Source organism: Leptinotarsa decemlineata, unplaced genomic scaffold (genome assembly GCF_025532065.1).
Source record: "Leptinotarsa decemlineata unplaced genomic scaffold, Ldec_3_MD MMD2_tig00004204_RagTag_RagTag, whole genome shotgun sequence".
Taxonomy (NCBI): domain Eukaryota; kingdom Metazoa; phylum Arthropoda; class Insecta; order Coleoptera; family Chrysomelidae; genus Leptinotarsa; species Leptinotarsa decemlineata.
The window spans coordinates 438170-462518 of NW_027412603.1; positions in this window are offsets into that span (position 1 = coordinate 438170).

Sequence of the window (24349 nt, forward strand, 5' to 3'; positions counted from 1 at the left end):
TTTACATAACTGTTCATATCCTATCCTATATGTACATAATTTTTCCTTTTTTATAAGTTTATTTATATCATATTACACTTACTTGTTCTATATCATTGAGTTATGATCCAGAAGAACCAATAAAATATTATTATTATTAACCAATAAATTACACAATAGACGATGATTCAAAAACCCTCACAACTCGACAGTCTAAGGTCCCCTCGACTTCATGGCAAGTTTGTCCCAAGGCATGTCCTATTCGTACTTCTGACAAAAAAGAGTTGAAATAAGAGAGTCTTACAATGTATGACTACACATACATTGCAATAATGACAATTGTTAATTTGTGACACTAGCTGTATTCGTACCAAAATTCACTTCCAAACATCACTTTGCCCTAAAAGAAATGAACGTCTCGATTCAACTTCTGACTAAATTACTTCCAAGCAGTCGGCATCAAAATGATAATCGTCATTCTTTAAATAATAAATCCAAAGCGAACTTACAATTTCCACAACAAAAATGTTAAGACCAATTCACCATCGCTATCATCTCTCGTGTTCAGCAATTATATCCAAACTAGGACCGTTATATTTGAAAGTAGAACTGAAGTGAACTGTTCGATAGAAATTACTGTAATCGGTTCGTTCGAGCTAGAGTAATGAACATTATACAATGAATTTTCTCAAATGGGTTAACCAAGATATAATAACATTCAATGTCGATGACCCTGATGATTTAAATCGAAACGGATCAATTTTTTCAATGAAGCAGTGAAGGTAGTCTCAATTTCAATTGATAAGATTGTATGAATACAACTATAACTATGCGTGGTAGGGGAATCTATACAGGCTGATTCACGATGGATGGCACATTAGACGTTTCTGGTGAACCAGACAACGGATCACTTTGAAAATTTAATGGAGGGCATATTCGGACATTTTCTAGCCAACTAAAATATTTTCGACAATGCAGTGTTGTCGCTTCTATTAGAAAGCAGTAGCAACTTTGATTTTTCAAATGTAACACTCTGTATATAATATTATTTTTGGAATCTCCAACAATTGCCCGACAACTTTTCTTGAATTTTCCCTATACCTATCTGTTACCGTTTTCGAAATAAAAATTAATTTCAATTTTTTTCTTCGCTAATCATGACTTCTAAAAATGCCGATATCTTTTAGTTAAGAAGTACTATGATATCGAAATTTGGTTTGGAGTTAGGTGATACTTGGACACTTCCCACACGTCAGCCTAATCTCCGTTACTTCAATACAGGGTGGTAAAAAAATACAGTTTTTTCGTTTGCTTGAAAAAGTTGCTGAAATTTGATTATTTTAATTGGAACACCCTGTATATTATTGAAAATTCGGAAAGCTGCTAAAATTTGCTTTCTTTCTATGTATATCATACATATACCTAACTAGTCAAGTTTCGGACTTATGAACATTTATTTGTGAAAATGTCCCTTCAGAATGGTATTTCCATTCGGTATTTGGTAAGCAGGCCATGATTACTATTTGACAGTAGCGTTGTGACATTCCCCTAATAATATCGACATTTTCGTCACTTCAGAAGTTGCAAATACCTTCAAAACGATGGAACAAAAAGATTCAAACGATGAATGGACTGATGAATCGAAATTTTCGAGAGAAGGGATTTTCAATAGAAAAAATCGTCATTATTGGTCCAGTGAAAATCCTCACGTCACAAAAGAAGCCGGATTTCAAGAAAAATTTAGTTTTAATGTCTTCTGCATGTTGATGGACAACAAATTGAGGTACGTGATATACGAGGAGTCATTAACATCCAGAAGCTACCTGAATATTTTGGAGAATACTGTAGACTGTTTCGTGGATAATCTGCCATTCGAAGATTATCGAAACTGTTGGTACCAACTAGACGGAGCTCCTGCACATTGCACAAGAGAAGTGAGCGCAGAACTGGATAGACTATTTGACGATCGGTGGATGAGGCGCTTGGGACCATGGAATTGGCCAGCGAGATCACTCGATCTTAATCCATTAGATTTTTATTTGTGGGGAATGTTTAAAGAAAAAGTTTACAAAATACCCGTGCGTTCGAGAGATGAATTGTTAGAAAGGATTGCCCAAACATTTGAAGATTTGGATCCCAATGAAATCAGATTTGCCACCACGAAAGCAGTCAACACCCGCATTTTAAAGTGCTTGGAAGTGAACGGCCAGCGATTCGAACATATTTTGAAATATTCCACATGATTGTTTTACTTTTTTATAATTATTCATATCAATATTTCCAATTTCAAGTTTCTTGGTGCTTTTTTAAAGTTTATCCAAACATATTGAAATTATTCTGAATTCGTATAAATTTCTTGAGGTTCATTGGCGATAGATTCGGATACATTTCATTGAACTTTCTACATGTTCTGCTGATAATTTTGTCACACTGTCCAAAAATAATAAACAAATTCATAAGAACTTCGTTTGAATAGTTCTGTTCCATCGTTTTGAAGGTATTTGCAACTTCTGAAGTGACGAAAATGTCGATATTATTAGGAGAGTGTCACAACGCTACTGTCAAATAGTAATCACGGCCTGCTTACCAAATACCGAATGGAAATACCATTCTGAAGGGACATTTTCACAAATAAATGTTCATAAGTCCGAAACTTGACTAGTTAGGTATAGGTATGATATACATAGAAAGAAAGCAAATTTCAGCAGCTTTCCAAATTTTCAATAATATACAGGGTGTTCCATTTAAAATAATCAAATTTCAGCAACTTTTTCAAGCAAACGAAAAAACTGTATTTTTTTTACCACCCTGTATTGAAGTAACGGAGATTAGGCTGACGTGTGGGAAGTGTCCAAGTATCACCTAACTCCAAACCAAATTTCGATATCATAGTACTTCCTAACTAAAAGATATCGGCATTTTTAGAAGTCATGATTTTCGAAGAAAAAAATTGAAATTAATTTTTATTTCGAAAACGGTAACATATAGGTATAGGAAAATATCAAGAAAAGTTGTCGGGCAATTGTTGGAGATTCCAAAAATAATATTATATACAGAGTGTTCCATTTGAAAAATCAAAGTTGCTACTGCTTTCTAATAAAAGCAGCAACACCGCATTGTCGAAAATATTTTAGTTGGCTAGAGAATGTCCGAATATGCCCTCCATTAAATTTTCAAAGTGATCCGTTGTCTGGTTCACCAGAAACGTCTAATGTGCCATCCACCGTGAATCAGCCTGTACATCCCGCTTATATTCAACTAGCGACCCACCTCAAAAAATTACGGGTGGTAATGCTCCCCCGGCTCCTCCCCGGCTTCGCAAAGGTGACATCGGCATATTTCAACCAACTCACACGAAACATTAATAAATTATAAATATAGATAAACTTTCCTCTTGAAAGAATCCGTCATTTGTGAAAACAGTATGAGAATCCAGTTGATGTTATTTGAGTTTTTAGGACAATTACATTCAACAAGAGACTTTGTTTGAAATATAAAAATGAAGTTGATCTCTATCGGAAGATTGTTACTTTGAAATCAACTCTGATAAGAGTTGTTCTTAACTTAATGTTGATACAACTGTCCACCAATATCCATTTAAGTGTATTTGAAACATAAGTTTAAGAAAAATTCAAAAAACAGTTTTCGAGCTGCGTTTTGATATTTTTGGAGGACTTTTCTTTAGTAAATATTTTAACTGTAAGAAATGCAAAGAACATGTGCTCTTGGAAATTTCCCATTTTTTAAAATAAGTTCACGAGCAGACTTTATGCACTTCAAACCTACTACTTTCATGCTTGAAATCTGTGGATTCTTCTAGATAAGAGAAGCCCGAATATTTGTACTGATGGTTGAGTTGATAATAATATCTATAAACTATCATTATTTCAATGAAATCCCATACGTAACCCTCTGTTTGGTGCGAAGCATAACTTACCGTTAACGTTCGAGACTTATTTCTTATTTCCTTTATATCAAAAATTGCATCTACAAGAATATATTTACAGCATCAAAAACAACAAATCCCACCACCCATGTAAGTACGTCGTTAATCTGCCACACACATAACGCCTACAATATTTCAAGACAATTTCTATCTCGTTCGATTCCGCGTACGCTCCTTTCTTCGGGTTACTGTGGATCGTTGGTCCACATTCGCACTGCCCGCGAATTCTGCAAGAGAGACACCAGTATAGCTTAGTAACGGGTGTGAGCGAGATCCACCACCGGCGAAGAGGTCTATGAACCTGCCAATATAACTGTAATACATTGCATAAGTTAGCGTTCCGTTATAACTTTCATTCAGGGTCGGCAAGTGACTCGTTTCGATAGAAATTCGCGCAGGATTCAAGGATAAATTAGTTGGGAATGAGGTAGAGGTGTGGCTTTTGGGGAGGATGACAATAGCTGGTGGTCAAGGTTGGATTTGCCGTTGATATCACAACACAACGAAGTTTTTGTTTCGGGGTTGAAATTAGATGATTTTAATGTATTTCCACGTGTTAAAACCGAAAGTGACCATAAAAATTATATATTAGCTCTTGTTTTCAAGATATAGTATCATTATATTATATATATGTATATTGAGTTTTCAACAAATGAAATATTTCATCACCAACAGTTGGTACACATGTTTGTTTACATAACACCCCTCTCATCAGCTGTTCTTAAGTAGTAAACATAACCTATGTGAGTTTGTCAATTGTACGCGCGTGATTGCTATTGAAATTATCGTGTGAAGTTAATTTTTAAATTAATTTAAGTGCTGATCTGAAATGCCTCGAAAGTGTGTGAATTCTGTCGATAGCTTTTGCTATATATGTGGTGAAATAACATTTAAGGCTCAGAAACGTAAAATGACACCTATCGTTAAGACAGCCTATGAACATTATTTTGGTTTGAAAGTTGGGGACCAAGATAAATCATGGGCTCCTCATATATGTTGTAATTCTTGTTCCGTCATATTGCGAGAGTGGCTGAAAAATAAAAACCGGGCAATGGCTTTTGCAGTACCTATGGTTTGGCGTGAGCCTACCAATCATACAGACGACTGTTATTTCTGCTTAACTCCTCCCATTAAGCAAGGTTTATCTATGAAGAAATGAGGAACGGTTAAATACCCTAATCTCCCATCTGCTCTTCGGCTTGTACCACACTCAGACAATTTGCCAGTTCCTTCTCCACCCCAAAACTATGAAATTTTAGAGGAAGGTGATGAAGACTGTTTAGAAGGAGCAACCCATCCTTCTACATCCTATGACCCTTATTTTGTGGTAAGCGATAGGTCTAGTGATACGCACAGAATTACTCAAAAAAGTGTTGAGTGACCTTATAAGAGATCTTCGCTTGTCTTAGGAAAAGGCTGAGCTGTTAGGGTCAAGACTACAACAGTGGAATCTTCTAAAACATGATGTGAAAATATCTCAGTACAGACAGCGTCAAAAAGATTTGCTTCCTTTTTTTGAGAAAAAAGAAAACCTCGTAGTTTGTTCTGATGTTAATGGTTTGATGGACTGCTTGAATTTGGATCACACTCCATCTGAATGGAGACTGTATATAGACTCTTCAAAACTAAGCTTAAAAGCTGTACTTCTGCATAATGGAAATCAGCTACCCTCTATTCCTATAGGTCATGCAGTTCACATGAAGGAAACGTATATAAATATGAAAACACTTCTCCAGTCAATCAAATATGAACAACACAAGTGGCACATCTGTGGTGATCTGAAAGTCATTGCTATACTCCTAGGAATGCAATTAGGGTTCACCAAGTACTGTTGTTTTTTGTGTCTGTGGGACAGTCGGGATAGAAAATCTCACCATAAAAAAATAAACTGGCCTACACGAGACCTAAACCCTAATGAGAATAATGTAGTTTACGAGCCTCTTGTAGATCCTAAGGATGTTCTCCTTCCCCCATTACATATTAAGTTGGGACTAATGAAAAACTTTGTGAAGGCCATGGACCAGGAAGGACAAGCTTTTAAGTACTTGAGAGCAAAGTTTCCCAGGTAGAGTGATGCTAAAGTCAAGGCAGGCATCTTTATTGGGCCTCAAATCCGTAAAATCGTAAATGATCCTGCTTTTGACATGATTTTAACAGGAAATGAAAAAAGAGCCTAGGAAGCCTTTAAGGGGGTTGTACATGGGTTTTTAGGTAACAAAAGAGATGATAACTTCACAGCATTGGTTAAAGAGCTTCTTCAAGCTTACCACCAACTTGGATGCAACATGTCCTTAAAAATTCATTTTCTTCACTCTCATCTTAATTTCTTCCCACAAAACTGTGGAGCTGTGATTGACGAACATGGAGAAAGATTCCATCAAGACATTGCCTTAATGGAACAGAGATATCAGGACCGTTGGAATGAAGCAATGCTTGCAGACTACTGCTGGTCTGTGTGTAGGGATGCTCCAGAAGTGTTTTATAAAAGACAAGCTAAACGACAGCGATCTTACAATGAATCGGATGGACTTAATTGAAATTTGGTGTTACAAACTTCTTTTATTTGTCAAAACACTAAGAATAATGTTTTTTTTATTAATTTTGTACTTAAAATATTCTAAAAGAAACATAACAATATTGTTTTATGTACTTTCACTTTTCACGTATAGTATAACTACTCTTTAAGATTAAGTACTGTGTATCTCAAAAACCAGAGCTAATAAAAATTTTTCATTGTTATTTTCGTTTTTATCACCCCAAAATTAGTAGAAATTGACTAATTTAGTGTAGTAAACATTCAAAAAATATTTTTTTGTTGTGTTGTGAATCAGTTGAAGGGCTAAATTTTTACGTTAATGAAATGAATAAAAACAAATTTGGCTAATTTCCACTAGTTATTTTATTTTTACGACCGGTTTCGAGTTCCACCCCATTATCAAGTATAAAAGTAACATGTGAAATCTTCCAAAGGACTTGTAGTTTTGCCAAAAATGAGGACAAACCATTTTTTCCCTTAAAATTTCACCCCCTCTCACTTCCTGAACTCAAATCACCCGATCATCCTACTATTTTTCTTCACTTTTTACCATTTTTGAAGGCTTCACATATTAGTTTCATACTTGATGGAGTAAAATCCGAAACCGGTCGTAAAAATAAAATAACTAGTGAAAATCAAACAAAAGTGATTTTAATTATTTCATAAAGTGATCGAGGATTTCCACAAAATAAACAAGTCATCTATCACACATACTAAATCTTTACCTCATATACTTACATTTTCAATATGTTTTAATGAGATTTTATGATCAGCGATGAGGAATACCTTCGCTGAAAACACGGTATGATACTTTATGTTTTCATTGATGTTACTAATCACATTAATTAAAAAATTAAATAATTGATACTTGATAAAAATCCATATTAAAAAACTAATCAATACAGTTTATTGTAATACAGGGTGTCCCTGGACTTCCTCTTTTCCTCTCGGGAATGTATAGATGGGGTCAAAATATCACCAGTACTTCATATAACTTTTTTTCCTAAAATCCTTCGTTACCAAGTAACGGGCCCTCGAAGTTACAAAATGAAAAATGTTTTTCTTTGATAACTTTTCAAGTGAATATTCAAAATCATCCAAATTTTGGTAATTGACTAAACAAATGAATTCCTTCGATGAGCTTTCATGCAGGAGTCAGTTGTTTTGCTACAAAATCAGGAACGGACTACCCCCGATGGTCCACACCCCAAAACTTTGAAATGACAGATATTTTTCAATATTTTTCAACAAATTAAGGTTACTTGGACAATTTTATGAATAAAAGTACTCGTGTGGAAAGTCGATCGGAGCAACGAGTCTTGATAAAAATGTAGTTTCACTCGACGACATCAAACCCGCTCGTCCACCATTATTTGAAATGAATAATTATCAAAACAGAAATAATAATGATAACGTTAATTCAACAACATTTATCCTGAGATGTCTACCATTATTCGAAAATATTAGTTTTTAAGGAAAATGGAAATGATAGGTAAAATGTTCATAACGAATTTTTATAATGCAAACACGTTTAACTAACGAAACTTAAGAGCCTCAAGAGCAAACAGAAATGAAAAATCCGCTACAGAAACTGCTCGATATGACCACCTTCTCTCTCTATACATTTTCTTAGTCTGCGAAGACACCCTCTCTGTACTTGAAATAGCATTCCAGGGTCGTTTCGTATGGCTTCACAATGTAATGTTATTCTATTCAACAATGCATCTCTTGTGTGAATAGGTGTAGAATAAACAAGGCTTTTTAGATGCCCCCACAGAAAGAAATCCAATGGATTTAAATCCGGAGACCGGGATGGCCATGAATATGGCCCACCTCTACCAATCCATCTATTGTGGAAAATATGGTTCAGATGGTCACGCACAATCAAACTAAAATAAGGAGGAGCGCCATCATGTATAAACCACATATCTCTTCGGGTTTGCAATGGAACATGTTCCAAAAGTCCATTCAAATCGTTCTGAATGAACTCCAAATAAAGTTATATGAAGTACTGGAGATATTTTGACCTCATCTATACATTCCCGAGAGGAATATATATATATATATATATATATATATATATATATATATATATATATATATATATATATATATATATATATATATATATATATTTAAGAGCCACCGGTAGACAGCTGTTTCAGCCTATTGGGCATCGTCAGTACCGGGCAGGCGGTCCTCGATTGAAGACAAAATGAGAAAAACCAAGAAAATACTTGATAAAAATAGCTGCGTAAACGCAAGCGAAACATAAGTGGAACCACCTATTGGTGTGACACCCAAGTCAACTTGCCAAGTTTTTATGTCAGTGTTGGTGCAGTCAAGCTGTTTGACCAACAGCTTGACTGCATTAACCTTTCTAGATTTCATATCATTTCTAGAAACATGTGGATTCGTTTTCCGATGGCATTTCAGGGTAGCTTCCCAAATTTCTGCTACCGCAGTTGTCGGTTGATTGGTCAAACCACCAACACTGACATAAAAACTTGGCAAGTTGACTTGGGTGTCACACCAATAGGTGGTTCCACTTATGTTTGGCTTGCGTTTACGCAGCTATTTTTATCAAGTACTTTTTTGGTTTTTCTCATTTTGTCTTCAATCGAGGACCGCCTGCCCGGTACTGACGATGCCCAATAGGCTGAAACAGCTGTCTACCGGTGGCTCTTAAATTGTAATCAGTAGAAAATTTTCAAGGAAAGAAAATCAAAATGAATCGAAACGAAATAGCAGCCATATAAATTTTAAGCAGTTATAACTTGATTTGTTACTGCTCGAACAAATTTTGTAGGGAACATATAACAATGACGCATTAACTGAAATGAACATAATAAGTAACATGTCCAGCGATAACTTCAAAATGAAAAATGAATTAATATGAAAAATATTTTTGAGTACAAAAATCAAGTCTAATCCGTCAATTTTCACCTACCGGAGTGAGTCATGGCTGGTGAGAGAAGTCGTTTCTCCGTAAAGTTTTGTTCGGTGTATAACAAAGAAAGAATAAGAAAAAAGGAATAGAAACTTTCGTTTGCAATTTTACGTAGTACGGCTTGAATAATCTAACTGATAACAGATTTCTACACATCTACTGCACATCTTGAGGGAGGGGCTTCTTCCCGGCTATAACTCAGTCCGGTAGCTGTATTATATTACCCAATTATCATATAAAATCTTGTCGCGAGATTCATCTGTATCATGAGTGATTCTAAGAAAAATATCACGTTTTATTGTGAAAATACTTAAGTAGTAAATCTGGCGACAAGCTTTTACATCTTATAAATTATATAATCTAATATATAAATATAATATAATATATAAATTAATTTATTTCTTTACACCTTATGGCTAACGGTACCTCGAATTCCAACTGAAAATTATGCTCCCACGATACCCCAATTATAACCAAATAAAAATTCATTTTTTGGATCTACCGACCCACGTCTACCTAAACCAGAAAAAATCAGGAAAGGTTCCTTTTACCATTTTTTATATGCGTAAGTACCGCTAGGTTACATAATACGTTTGTGAGGGTCGAATTTTAAGTACCTATTATGAGATTCTGTTACAGGTCAGGTGGTTTATAGAGGCAAAAAGAAAATGAAGTCGGAAGGTATTCAAAGATACGCCAATAAAAGCATTATTGCTTGAGATATTTTCTATAGTCCGTTCATAATTTGTTGATAGCTCACTGCAAGTTTGACCCTCATTAGAGAACTGAAATACAGCTAATATGATATAATAACAAAAACCAAACTAAAACTGGCAGTTTAAGATGTTTTCGACTAACCCACCATGTATCTGAAGAAATACAATACAGCTATAAAACTTTTAATCCGATTATGTAGGTATTTTGAGTGGAAATGAGTGACCAGTGTCGTAGAGTATATGATTAAAACATTAGTTACTTTAAATAAATAAATAAATATATTAATATTCTTAAACTGTAGGTACTGTGAACTGTATTTTTATTTTAAAAACATTTCTTTATTTTATTCAAAAATAATAAGTTACTTGCAATTTTTAAAAGATACATTTATTTAATTAATACCTATTTTTAAATGATATAAACTACGATTACTTACAAAACTATTCAAATTCAAAATAAACAGGATCATCTTCGGAATCCGAGTCGTCTTGCAGGTTAATAATTAGCGGTTGTGTTTCTACAGTCGCATCAATTATATTGTCAAGATCCCACAGTTTTTGTTCTTCTTCTATTGCATGTCTTACTGCATCTCGCCAATTTTGTTCTGTAATATGTTGTAAAGACTCATATAACAATTCACGTACAGCTTGTATTTTATATGACGTATTTTTTCTAGCCACATAGCTTTTCATTTGTGCCCAAATGAGTTCAATTGGATTTAATTCGCAGTGGTAGGGTGGAAGTCTAAGGACTGTGATGTTTCGTCTTTCCGCCATTTTGTCAACTACGTATTTCTTGAACTTAGATTTGTGTTGCCGGGCAATTTTTAAAAGTTCTGCTTTAACCATTCCATCTTCGTAAGGCAGGGACTTATTCCGCAGCCAGTCAATGATATCCTGTTTCTTCCACGCAGTCGTTGGAAGTCTTTCAACTAGTCGTGAATGATAAGGTGCATTATCTAATACTATAATTGAGTTTGGTGGTATATGTTCAATCATCTGCTCAAAATACTCTTCGAAAACACCAGCTGTCATCTCCTCGTGATAGTCTTTTGTGCTTTTGGATTCAAATTCCAACAAACCATGCTTAGCAAATCCTTTTTCACTGCCAATGTGAGAAACTATTAATCTACTGCCTTTACCAGAGGGTGGGGAAATACCAGTAGACCAACCTTCCATAAAGGCTTGCCTGGAGCTTGATATATTTTTATCTGTCCAAATTTTTGTGAGAGTATGACCTGCGTTTACCCACGTTTCATCCTGATAGTAAATTGGCCTTCCTTCAGCCCGAAATTTTCAAAAAGATCTTAGATACTTTTTTTTCCAACATATTATCTCTTCCCGGTCAATCAAAAGTGATTTTCGGTCTGATTTCTCCCACCGGAAATTTAATTCTTTTAAAACTTGCCACAATTTGGTTCGTCCGACATGAGGCAAATCCGGGTCGTCTCTAACTTCTTGTAAAATTTTGTTTAAGTTGGGTATTTCTTTTTTGTAAAAAAATTCGTGAATTTTCCTTCGAATACCATTTTTGGCAAATTCATCAATTTCAATAGGTTTTCTCCCCCTCTTTAAGTATTCGTTTGTATTTGGGTTAGCTATACCTTTTTCTTTTCTTTCTGATAGGAACCTATATATTGTTGACTCCCCTACGCCCGTCATGTTGGCACAACTCTTGATTATGTTCTGAACAGTGTTTGTGGGATTCTGAGAAACCAGAGCATCGTGAACGTTCAAAACAATAGTCTTCTCTCTTGGTGAATAGACAGACTTACTGACTGTACGCAACAGTACCGGTGTAAAACTTGATGATGTTGATGATGATGACGAAGCCATCGCAAGCAATCAAACAAAACAAGCAGGAACGAAAGGTACGTATATGTTTGTAGGAATATGAAAAAAAGTTACTCACGCACTGCACAAAATTCGCAAAATAAATATTAGAGACGTTAATTACTGCCGTAGACGCCGAAACACCAACGAGCCGTAAATTAAATGCGATTAAAAAATGTATTAAACCAAAAATTATTTTCGTTCGTAACAACTTCACCCTTTCAAGGCAAGTTTCGAATATAAACTGAAGCTTTATATTTAATGAATAAACACCTCAGGAACCTCCGCCTATGATTTTACGAGTTTTACGACCGTTTTATGACTGGGTCCCTCATTTTGTGCTATCGACAAATTATGAACGGACTATAGACTGAGTTGAGATGAGACGTTGAGTTCATAATGAAGAATGAACTTTGAGAGATATGAAAATAATTTGTTATTTTTGTAATGTGGCTGATATGTAAGTTACTGTGAGTCATATCTCACAATCAGACAATAAGCGGTGTACCATAATGAAAACACATCTGATTTGCAAATTGTCAATTACGGAGGGCATGAAGAATCTGGACGTACCTTGTTCATAATTCATGTTGTATATATTGTATAATCTACAGTCTTCCTCATGCATTATGTTCGCTGACGACGTGAAACTAAATAAATCATGTAAAGAAAAAGACCTTTTGAAATTTAGTAGAACAAAAGGCTGATGAATGTTTTTTAGCGAATAATTTTAAACAGAATCCAGAAAAACACAAAGAATTCGATTTTTTTCTAATACTTTGAATCGAATGGGTGGCCAACCTTTTAGGGATCTATCTCTGAAATGGCATTGTCACATCGACATTTTGTGTTCAATGCTCCATAGTCCACTCAAAAAAATAATGGGCTTTGTTGCTTTGAAAACGGCCTATTTTTCTCTATTTTATTCCCATTTCTGTTATGGTCTAAGGCTTTGGTGAAATGTCAAAAAATATATATGATAATTGCCGATGTTGGTTTCCGTCATTCTTGCAGATATTTGTTTAGTAAATTGTAACTCATAACAATCTATTCTATGGGTATATATCTATGAAACTCTTACAAATTCATAGGAATATTACAAAATAATAATCTCATGCTGAGCTAAATAACTATAACACAAGGAATAACAATCGTCTGATAATTCCGGTTTAGGCTTTTTACATCAGTTAGTGATTCTCTTGATTTGAAGATATTCAATAAACTCCCAAATGAAGTGAAAAATACCAAATGATCATTCAACAGAAACAATTTTTACACTTTTGATGAATATACATTTTTGACCATGTTTTAGTTTGAAGTATTTGCAATCTCTCCATTTCAGCATTCAGTATTTTAATTTCCATTTTCGTATCAGTGTTTTCATATGTGTGATATTAGGAATTCAATTTATATAATTTTGTTGTCTATCATGTTATTGAAACCGCGATTGTATGTATTGTGACTTGCCAAAAATGTTTTTTACAAGAGGTAGTTAAATAAAATATATATCTATCTATGAATGAACAAGATATTAGACGAGATGTAACACGTTCGAAGGTACCTAAGATACAAACAACTCTGTACTTCGATGAAATCATGGAAGTTCTATCAGTTTATGTCAACACAGGAGTTGTGACTCGAAAGACTCGAAAAAAAAAATCAATTAAGTACTTATGTTGATTTCAATAATTCTTTCTGATGACGCTCATTTAAATGTTTATGAAAAACGAACAAGTTATAGCTTCAAATGGTTGAAATTTCCAAGGGCAATAGATAAAAATTCGTGTTTTCTTAATATTTTATTGTTCTGGTTTCATTTCCTTCGCTTGTTTTCATCACTTTAAAATTTTCATCTTCTCCAACAAGGCGCCTGATGACCTAATGCTGGTAGTTGAGTTAACAAAAAATATACTTGAAAAATAGCAACTCATAATTTCAAATGAGATGGAAAGAACTAATGAAAGCATTCATGTCTCTGAAAAATTATGAATTTTCAATCTTGGTATTTTTATGTTTCCCAAAAAGTAACTCGGAGTAGACTTTAGACTTGTACTTCGTATGCTATATAAAATTACATAAAAATGATAGTCATAATATATAAGGACAATTTCAGAAATTACCCCATTGATGGCAAACTGAGTCAGGAGTGATCACAATTGCTTTATATTTGATGAAATAGTCAATTGCAATGGAAAAATTATTTCTTCTCACCGATCCTGGTAACTAGTAAAAAAGTTTTTCCATTCAAGCTCATTTTTTCAATCGATCGGGGTATAAAGGTATACCATACTTGAAAATATTCGTGTTTCCTGTTCCTGGCTTTGAAGATGACAATCTGAAACACGTTCTATTTTAATTTTCAATCTCGCTACATAGCGGTAAAAAAATAATGTAAATTGATATGTCTTCCGCCCTCGTCCAGTTTTTTATTCTGAAGCATATGTTCTGTTCGGGGATAAATCACTACCTGATTTTTTACCTGTATAACTTTTAGTTATATCATATATCTGAATAGAACGGAACGACAAAAAAATATCTGTTGAAGTGAATTTCAGGGCGTTCAGTTTTGCTTATTGTGTTTTATAATAAAATATCAATAAATGGCGTCATATTTTTGATATGGCTTGATATTTTGCTATTGAAAAAATACAAAAACACGGAAAATATCTAACAGGGATAGGTATTTATGAGACTTACTTGGTAGACTAAAAAACATCTTATATTCACTTCAGATATCACGCAGACAAAATGAATTTCTTTTTGAGAACTTAATATTCAGAATTTTCAGTAAACTTCATTTTATTTATAAAACAATGAACTATTTAATTCTCAACCCGAATCAGCTTCGCACTGAGCGCAGATCAAATATCCCTTAATTTTCTTTCTGTCACAGTATCACACCAGGTTGTCCATGAAGAAGGTTCCCGTTCTCACCCTAAGAGCGTGCTTTTGTCAGAAAGCTTCGCCCTTGAGAAAATTCTGGAACAGTCCAGTATACTTGAGAGTATATATGAACGTGGTTGACAATGTTTCATGGTGAATTTTACTACTTCGGACTTCCCTTAAAATATGTTTTTTCCGTAAAACAGCTATCGCACCCCTACGAACGACAACCCTCAGAAGTCGAAACTTGTGCAAGCTAAGGACGAACGAAGTCTTACCTTTTAATGTGTGATTCCCAACACGGGTTGGAAAATAGCAAGTGAAAATCGAGTGTTCAGCCTGGGGCTTGAACCATCGACTGGCACATCGGCCGATTGACTGAGTGAACAAAGCATCCACGTCGAACCGCCCGGTTCGACGTGGGTACTTTCGGAATCTAAGAGAGAAATAAAAATAAAAATAGAATGAGAAGCAAAAATATCATACGAGTATATACAGAGTGTCCCTGGACTTCCTCTTTTCCTCTCGGGAATGTATAGATGGGGTCAAAATATCACCAGTACTTCTATAACTTTTTTTCCTAAAATCCTTCGTTACCAAGTAACGGGCCCTCGAAGTTACAAAATGAAAAATGTTTTTCTTTGATAACTTTTCAAGTGAATATTCAAAATCATCCAAATTTTGGTAATTGACTAAACAAATGAATTCCGTCGATGAGCTTTCATGCAGGAGTCAGTTGTTTTGTTACAAAGTCAGGAAGGGACTACCTCCGATGGTCCACACCCCAAAACTTTGAAATGACAGATATTTTTCAATATTTTTCAACAAAATAAGGTTACTTGGACAATTTTATGAATAAAAGAACTCGTGTGGAAAGTCGATCGGAGCAACGAGTCTTGATAAGACATCAAACCCGCTCGTCCACCATTATTGGTTTGCAATATCCCATGGGGATTTTCTTCGGCCCATATATGGAGAGTATGAGAGTTGATAACTCCATCTCTACTGAAACCTGCTTCATCAGTGAATAAAACTCGATTAATAAAAGTCATATCCTCTCTTTGCCTATCCATGAACCAATTGGCATATTCCAGTCGTTCTGGAAAATCTTGAGGTGTCATGGCATGTACCTTCTGGATGTGAAATGGGTGGAGCAGTTGTTCCCTAATTATTCTATGAATAGTGGACTTGGATGTATGGAACTGTTCTCATTGAAGGATCATCAGCGACGGCTTCCAAAATATTTTCCTCCAATACAACGGTACGTACAGTCCTAGGAGCACCCTCACCACCTCGTTTTGGCAAAACTGTACCTACAATAATATCGAAATAAAACAACGTGCTCAAATTAATTATCAATTATTACATACCTGTCTCCCTCAAGCTGCGATCGACACGCTCGAATGTTTCTCTTGACGGTACCGTTCGATTGGGAAAATGCTCGGAATACAGACGACGAGCTTCTGCAGCATTACAAAATGCTCGTCCATAAAATACATGCATATCTGCATATTCATTGAATGTAAACTGTTCGGCCATATCAAAAAAAATTCAAAATATCCTATAGAATATTGACAATACAATGATAGTCATATGACAACGCACCACTCAACAAAACAAAATCACATTCCAGTTTCTCATTTTTTATCAAAACTTTCTAAAAGGTTTTTTTGTCAACATCTGTGAAAGAAATGGAACATAATTATTCCCTGGATATTTTTCACCTGATCATGTGCAGCCGTTTTTGTAGTTCATTCGTTTGCTTTTTATTAGTATAGTAAATATTTTTTCCAATGTGCATTTTTTCAGCTAAATTTAGATTCGTGTTAAAGAATTTCTCCCATAAAATTATAATTATCAGTGAAACTCCTCAACAGTTTAGCTGTGAAGAAGAATTTGAAACATTCGAATGTTGAGTTTCATGAGATTCAGATAACTGATCAACACGAAACGTGATTATTCCACACGTATTATGTACATACAAAATATGGAATGAATTCGATATTTCATAGTAGAGTAGCTTGTTAGTTTAAAAACACCACGAATCTACAGAACTTGATATTTCTTTTGAAAAAATATCTGCTATCACAATTGTGACTTAAACTTCCATATAGGTACTGTACTTTTTGTTTACGACTTCATTTTAGCATACTTTGTATTATTCCTGTTATAAATGTTGTTGAATTAACGTTTTCATTATTATTTCTGCTTTGATAATTATTCATTTCAAATAATGGTGGACGAGCGGGTTTGATGTCGTCGAGTAGAACTACATTTTTATCAAGACTCGTTGCTCCGATCGACTTTCCACACGAGTACTTTTATTCATAAAATTGTCGAAGTAACCTTATTTTGTTGAAAAATATTGAAAAATGATCTGTCATTTCAAAGTTTTGGGGTGTGGACCATCGAGGGTAGTCCGTTCCTGACTTTGTAGCAAAACAACTGACTCCTGCATGAAAGCTCATCGACGGAATTCATTTGTTTAGTCAATTACCAAAATTTGGATGATTTTGAATATTCACTTGAAAAGTTATCAAAGAAAAACATTTTTCATTTTGTAACATCGAGGGCCCGTAACTTGGTTACGAAGACTTTTAGGAAAAAAAGTTATATGAAGTACTGGTGATATTTTGACCCCATCTATACATTCCCGAGAGGAAAAGAGGAAGTCCAGGGACACCCTGTATAGCATAAATAGCTTTAGCTTCGCGATAGTTTCTAGTTTAATCTTCCTATTGAAGACAATCACTTGGTGATCGAAACACGTGTCGAGGTGTTGAAAATAGCGATTTGGTGTTGGGAAAAACTTCCAGTAATATTCATTACTACACCAAAGGTTCCAAACAGTGCATCATAAATGTTTATAAGATAACTAAGAGTGGCGATAGTATTTAGCGAAAGTTATTCAAATTCGAAGGCAAATCAAGTTCAAATTGTAGGAAAAAAGAGTTTGAAATACATGAGGAATACATCAATTATTTGTTAAAGAATAAATAAATACTTTCGTGTTCCCCATAACGCTTTTCTTTATTATAACCCAACCTAATCTCCTGACCTAAAGCACAATTCACATCATTCTGAATTGTGAGTCAAATTCCGAATTGGATTTCGAAAAAACATCGGAAAGTTCAGAGAAGGAAATATCAAAAAAATAATGAAGCGGTATAACAGATTCATGTATAACATTGAACCAATATCAAATCATAAGTCCAACGATTAAACATAAACATGTCAGGGTATAAACAATTCGAAATCGATTCAAAGGTGTACATGAGCCGAGATGGTTTTGATAACATATAATTTGAAATCTAGAAATAACCTCCATTAACGCAGACAACATCAGATGTAACTGAAACTGTTCATAATGCTGTTTTGAAATTTTCAAAATAATTTGCGTTCTATGAATGTGAAATATAATTTTCCAGTAGAAAAGACATTGTTTTAGTTTAAAAAAATAAAAGTTAGTATTTTTCAGGATATTCGTGAAACTATTTGAAAAAGAGCATTCTAAAATGTGTACGACATATTTCATGAACCCCTAAATGTGACAGAATTAAGGATACGTCTCATTACATAATAACGAGAACTCACACAAAGCTAAACAAAATGTTATGTTACAATAGTAAATGGTGAAGGTTCGTAATTTAATTGTCTGAAATGAAAAACAATAAAAATTCAAGTTATATGTGTTGTTCAATATAGAAATAAAAAACAAAAATAACTATGACACTATCAAGAAAGAGACAAGTTAAAGTCTTGAAATATCTTGCTTCAGAAAAATGAAAAATATTGGATCAAAGTGGTCGAGGAAAAAATCAAATTCAGAAAATTCTAAACCCTAAAATAAAAATGATGATTTGAAAACTGTACAAAAAGTAAATTAACTCATACTAAAGCGGTCGACTGTACCTAATGAACAAAAACATTGACCACCATTTACCATTCTTCCTTTTGTCATTTCTATATAATATAAACAAAACCTCAAATACCTAAGCCACCTCATTATGTAATATCTAAAATGATATCTTCTGAAATATTTTACTGTTATCACCGGAAGGTATTTCAACTTAAAAAACTTTGGAAACCTGTAATTAAATCCACATTTTTTTGTGTACTTATCGTTATTCAAATCTCCAATGCCTATTGAAAAGGAATCCATTTTATTTTCAGTTTGAAATTTCCCGTTATGAACTTACACTAGACCTGTACGATGGCAGGTCAAATTTCCAGGGATGCATATCCTGTCATGAACGACGCAGTAAAATATTTTTCAAGGTACATGTGAAAGCGTGTTCCTTATTTGTTTGTTATATAGGAGCTATCTGTAGCTAATGTAGAACAATTTGCGTAAATTTCTTTTTTTTATCAAATCCAGTCCATAATAGTCACTAATAATGTAGCTTTCTATATGTGAACTAGTAAACAAATGTACAAAAAATTAACTTTATTCTTTTTACAATATCAATTTAGAGAAGAAATAAAAACATATTCTGAATTTTGTCATATAAAAGTATATTAACAGTAATGTCAGTATACCGTCGCACGTTAAAAGGTAAGATTTCGTTGATCCGTAACGGAAAAAAAACTTCAGCAGATTCAGATTTCACATATATTTTTTCTGTTTCTCTTGCCATTAATGTAAAATTTTGGTGATTCAAATAGTATCACAAGAAGTACTGATGTGATTTCCACATAAATCATGAAAGCAAGTCAAATATTTGACTTGCTTTCATGATTTATGTGGAACATAAAAGAGCATATTGCAATATTTTTCCACCAAAATAGGATGTTTGTATGTGAAATGTTCTTCTCAACGACTTTGTATACACATACTGGATGTTTCATTTGAAATTTCAAAGTTGGGGTAATTTTTTGTGAAACTAAAAGTGCTAAAAAATATTTTTGATTCAATATGAATCCAATATACAAACTGTGACACCAATTGAACTACTAAAACTCCACATTGATACGAATAGAGACAAAAACTTATAGGGACGAACCTGAATCGGTTTACTCAAGGTATATTGTAGTAACGTACGGAAAAATATCGATAAAACATGATTCTTTTGAATGAATTACTTGATATGTTGAAGTTTTCTTTCTATTTGTACCCATTTTTTTATCACGAAATTGGAAAAATAATATAATTAGCTCAAAAATAATATAAATTTCACTAAATCGTGAGTCCACAAAGTATAAAAAATGATGAGTACCATCCCTAAATAATGGGATTGTGTCACGAACTGACTGAAAAATTCCAATTTCAAGTATCACCATAGAAGAAAATCAAGGGACAACAAATCTGCTGATCGTTGATGCCATACAGTGCTGTGTGAGTCTAAATACTGACGAACAATAAGTGCATAAAAGTGAAAAGCACCGTCCTGTTGGAATTTCAAATGTCATTCATTATACTGTAGTAAATCTATCAATCATGGTCACCAGATTCCTTATTTTTTTTTATAGAAATTCAAAGAGTGAAATCTACAAATACGTTTTTATTGTATGAACGCAGGTGGTTACCGGTTTTTACCTTGCATCAACAGAGTAATGAATGACATGTCCGTTAAAAAAAATCTGTTTTTCCGTTAACCTGCTGTCGCCCCCAACAAACGACAACTCTCAAAAGTCGAAACTTATGTTAGCTAAGGACTAATGAGGTCTTACCTTTAAACGTATGATTTCTACCATAATAAACTTTATCAAATACATACGTTAGTGGTTTCATACATTTCGTGTACATTGTGATTGCCTTTTGCACCTTACTTACGATTGGATAATTATTTAATTGCACGAGAAAATTATTCAAGGGACCTGACAAACCAATAAAGCAGACGTGATGAAAAAAAATTTCAATTGCTTTGTTTTATACAGTAAGTTATTTCGAAAATTATGATTACATTTTTGTTTTGTAATGTCTTTAGGTAAAATGGTGATCATCTACCTACTCCTTAATTATTATGAAAAAGTGAAACTGGAACCTCTGGTGTAGAATGAATCGTTTCACCAACCAAGTTGGTATCTTCATCTCGAGAAAATGCACTTTCTTCATCTCCTACAGATTTTAATCACTTAACTGAAAAAACCTCAGTTATTCAATAGTTTTTGGTTTAAAAAGTATGTAAGATGTCAACCGATTTTTCAATTACGCTAATCGTGTTCAAAATTTCATCCAGATAAAAGAAATATTGAAAAATTCAAAATGAATTCTGAAGAAAAATCATTCTGAATCTCACTAAAAATCTTAAATTAGCTCTATGATGCGTTCACCCAAATGTTGTTTTCCCACTGCAGTCAAAATAAAAAGAAGTAGGTATTAAAAAAATATGAAAATAAATGTAGATTAATATACTATAATTTTGGACTCGAATTTTTGAAAATGATATCATGACCTTTCGGACAATAAATAGGATTATCGACGTCGCTGGACTGGCCTTCTAGAAGCCGATGGATACACTGGCCATCCTCAATAACCAAATAACGGCTCTTAAAAATGGTAGTCTACATTTCGGTCGACGACCCATCCTTGTTAGACAAGAAACTACTAATACATTGTGGAGGTTAGTGGCTAACGGCCATTAGCTGTTAGAAATGAACGAAATACCGAATAACACCATGACACCCGGGTGATTCACAAAGGACTTCGTGGAAATGAAAGATAGGCATGCATCTAGAGAATTGCTCTCGTGTTTGTTGGAAATCAGAGATATACCAAAGTGGAGGAATTCCAGTTAGATGTATTTTTTCAATGTATATGACGAATATATTTTCACTTTTATCATACGACTCGTGTACCTAACTTTTTATGGATTGATTCCGAAACTCTAATATTTTCATTATCATACAAAAAAATGCTATATCATTTGTGAAATGATAAAATAGTATTAAAATGAGATTGGTACCAAACACGAGTTGAAATTTGAAAATTAATAGTTCAAAGCATATTTCGTGATAAAATAATGATGCAGTCGTATCGAAAAAAGTCAACCTCAATAAGAAAATGAGATAATATTTGTTGTTATGTAAATTACTTGGCAAATAAATGTTTTTCGTTAAAGTGGAATTCCATAAGGAAGCAATCAGTTGAGAACACAGCAGTGTGGTCCACTAAGTGTGCGACAAATGGGAAACTTTTTTTATTATCGATTTCTCAGAAAATTTTATTCTTGACAAAAGTTGGTGCATATTCCAAAATTATACCAAATGTACCTGAAATGGCTTTATGACAAACACCATACAGGATAGGCCAAAAATATAAAGTTCGTTCAAAAGTAAAGTACTCTTATTTCAAAAAATATAGAAATACTTTGAAGAGAAAAGTTGCTTGGAATTGAAAGTCATGTTCAGATACGAAGTCATGGCCTGCTATTCGAATTTTTTTTTTCTTTTGGAAAATTTTGAATTATCCCCGTATGATACATATTTTTACTATTTTGATTAAATATGTATTTGAAGTAGTCACAATGAAATGATCATTTCATTTCAGGTTTATTGTTGCTTAATATAATTGTTATTTTCAACTATTTTTTTTTAATTATTCTTTTTTACTTGTTTCAGGGATTTCAAATCATTTTATATAGTAGACAATGGAAGTCCGAACTAGTGAAATTCATCACGTAAATTACATGATGCAAAGTATTCATTCTACCAACTGAATCTTGATAACAAGAATCAGCGACAAAAGCAAAAGAAATATGGAATTTAGTTAGAAACAAAACAGGCAGGTCAAAAAAAAAAGTTGAACTGGGAGATTGAATTGAACGGTGAATATATAAATGACAAAAATAAAATTGTGAATGTATTTGGAAAATACTTCTCAACAGTAGCAAAATGTGAGATTGAAAAACATTTCGGTCTATCTTCGTTCACAGATTTTACAACCATGTCCGTGCATCATACATTTTTCTTTTCACCCGTTCAACCGAGTGACATTTGTGAAATTATTCTGTCACTCAAAAATACGAACTCGGTAGGTATTGACTGCATATCAACAAAACTTGTGAAAAATATGAGAATTTCTGTGAGTCAACCTCTTTCTTTTATAATAAACCGATCAATTGAAATTGGAGAATTTCCTGATAAGATGAAAATTGGTTTAGTTACTCCTCTACACAAAAATAATGAAATTTATATAATTGAAAACTACAGACCAATAACAGTACAAACAGCATTGTGTAAAGTTTTTGAGAAATGTGTTCATTCTAAAATGCTGTCATTTATAGAAAAATTTGATATTATTTCCAAACATCAGCATGGGTTTTGCCCAGGTAGGTCAACTGAAAGTGCTGCATATATTTTTTTCAAGTACGTTTATGATGCACTGGACCAGAGAAAATATGTTGGGGCACTTTTTTTTGATCTATCGAAAGCATTTGATGTCAGTTTTTGCTACCAATTTTGATTGTAATCAAATCAAAAATAACGAAATTCGTCTAACATTCTAGAGCCTCCATCTTAGTATTTCTTAATATGAAAATATCATGAAGTTTTGTCCCTAGTAATGAATACCTGTAAAATTTCAAGCCAATCGGAAGATATTAGACTTGCAAGATTTGATACAAACGTGTACACACGCAAACATACAGATAGGTAAGTTGAAAACTATCTCGTTATTGTAGAAATTTTAATAATTCAATCTTTCGTTCGGTCAGAATAACTTTTATCTTTTCCTATTCCCAATCCGACCCTGTGCTACATTTTACAATGGCTCTATGATACTCTCTCTCTCCCTCACCAGACATGTGGGAGGAGCTACCTGACGGGCGTGTCATTTAAAAGAAATTCATCTACTATTCTGACTCCAGATTCAAAAGTAATAATTAGTTTTCACTAGTCGACGGCTGAGGCAAAACTTTATTAGTTGACTTTGATAAAATTTGATATTTCCCATTTCGAAAGGCATAATGCAAGGAAATCAAATTCGTATAAATAACACATTCTTATTAAATTAATAACAAAATGAAGAAAACATCAAAAAGAAAAATGAGAAAGTCGTTTAACTGAGAAAATGATAGGCTTCAATACCGAAATGGAATAACACCAAAATATTCGTTAGTTTTGATGGTAGAATTGAAGAAAAATGCCCAAAAATGAGAGAGAAAATACTTTTTATTCATCTAATATTCGAAAAATATTGTTTTTATTATTTTTCCTTTATACACTCATACAATCTTTCCTCAATCAGAATAAGAAAAATCGTTTCTGACTTCTTTTTTTTCAGGGATGAAGACCCTTAAACAATATTTTTCGAAAGATAAGCACTTTACTATACTTGCGCGACAAAGGGTCTGTAGCAACTGATGTGATCGAGGATTAACTAGACTATGAGCGCCATCTGAACGATAATTATATAAGAAATCGTTACGTTTACTACGAGTGGGGTCCGCGTGGACCCCGCCAGCACAGTTAAGAGTTAAATATCGTTGCAACAAACATGAAGTTGACGGTCACCAAAAAAAATAAAAATCCAAGTAAATTTTACAAATACACTTTAATTTGATAAA